Source organism: Haplochromis burtoni, unplaced genomic scaffold (assembly GCF_018398535.1).
Source record: "Haplochromis burtoni strain Fernald_Lab_line unplaced genomic scaffold, NCSU_Asbu1 Contig_626, whole genome shotgun sequence".
NCBI lineage: Eukaryota > Metazoa > Chordata > Actinopteri > Cichliformes > Cichlidae > Haplochromis > Haplochromis burtoni.
The window spans coordinates 2,500-4,545 of record NW_024582987.1 but is presented as its reverse complement, the minus strand read 5'-3'; positions in this window follow the sequence as shown (position 1 = coordinate 4,545).

Here is a 2,046-nt window from a genome sequence, read left to right as displayed (position 1 = left end):
AGAGAGAGAGAGAGAGAGAGAGAGAGAGAATGTCACTCATTCCAGCTTACTAAAATGGAAAAAGTAGTCAACAAAGAGAGGAACGTGGTGGAGAAAAGAAAGAGTTAAAGGGATCATGACAGAACATCGGTAAAACAGAAGTGTGAATGGAAAAGAAATACATGAGAGCAAACCAGTAGAAGGAAGGATGATGACTCCCGTGTGCCAGGAATGTCTACAGCTCACAAGCTGTGCTGCTGGAAAGCTCAGGGATCAGGTTCCCCGTGTCAGCTGCTGTGCGGGACTGTTCCCAGGTCTAGCCATGTAATGTCTGTTTACTGAAGAGGGTGCGGGGACCAGAAGGACTGAACTGCAGCAAATCTGGAGTTCAGATTGGAAGTCCTATAGCTAAAGGTGTTTTTTTGTTTGTTTGTTTGTTTGTTTGTTTTTGTTTAATTTTCTTCATGTTTTGGAAAAAAAGATTAAATCAAGTAGACACGGCTAATCTTTATATTCAAACTGACAATTTGCTATTTTTGTTTTGTTGCCAGGCACAGCATCTTGTGTGACATTTATGGAGGTTATAATGCAGAGTCAGCATAAACTCCTTCCAGCAAACATCACTAGTGAAAATGACTGCGGTCACTGGGCGCTGTTTTCACTTTGCCCCTCTCACCTGGCAGCGTATGATCTTGCATGGCGTCCTTTTTTTCCCCATCAGGAAAATATCCTCTTCATATACTGTAGAGACAGCCAAATTAACAGTATTGTCATTCAGTTGTCACAGTGTCAAAAACGTGTGAGATGAGTCAGGGGTCAATGTGAAGTCTTCACCTTCATCTCTCCACAGGGTTGCTGCTCTGTTCCCAGACATACTGTGACACATGGCATGGAGGGAAACGAGTGTGTGTGTATGTGTGTGTTTTGGTGGGTGGGGGGTATGCTAATGAAATGAGTGTATCATACCACAAAGCCAGCATAGTGGAGAACAAGGGGCACACATGGTGTCTAAATTGTTGTGTAGACAAAACAGATGCTGACTCGTCACACTGATTCATAAAATAAAGCCAGTTTATTGGGAACTCCAAGAAATTCCTCTTCAAGAACTGACCCTTAGTGTTTGTGATATATTACACTGCTCACCTCACCTCCTTGCTTCTCGTCTCGCTTCCATCCATCCATCCATCTTTCTGCATGACTCACAATGACTTGTGTGGGTAGTAAGCAATCATTGATGTTTCTTACCCTATAATGAAAGACAGCTCCTCAGATCCTGAACTCCCTGTAACCCCGTCCCACGTTAAATCACCGTAGGCCTAAATTGTGTGAGTGTTGGATGGAGCAATGGATTATTATCCTTATTTATTTTTTTCACATGTGTGCGAGTACTTCCATCTGTGACTGCTCTGAAGCCCTTCCTCTTTCACATCCTTTCCGGTGATTAGCACAGCAACAGCGCAGCAAGCAGCATGCCGTCCTCTCACCTCTGTGACTTTATAACAGAAGTCTAATAGAAACCGACTGCTCTCGAGGTAGCAGCTTTGGCAGCCGACGGTTATATTTGTCTTTAACACATGCTGGTCACAGAGGCCCTCTGCGTTTCGAGAGAGGGGGTGAGGGTGGTTAGAGATATTTAAAGAGTTGATGGCACTGACTGGTAATGCAAGTTCATGTTTCATCTTGCGTGTTTTGTGGTCTTTTGTGCTGTTAGCACAGTTAGTACATATTCATGTGAACAAAAAAATCTAAATGTAGCTTCATGACACACAGTCTGTCAGTTCAGGGTAGAGTCACTCACCTGTCAATCATGGTGAAGACAGAGAAAGGGAGATGAGCCATTGCTGCTTTATATTTTTGTTCTTGGACTACTGATTTACATGACCCAAGGAAAGTTGGCTCTGGTTTTACTGGCAAGCACCAGGTTCAAAGTAGGTTACAGCTGCTGAAAATGCAGAACTGAGGACTGATGACAGACTGATGGTAATGGCAGTGCTTGCTGCAATGTGCAATGACACCAATGAAGAATTTATCTCTTCTGTTTATCAGTGAATCATTAATACTTCAAGC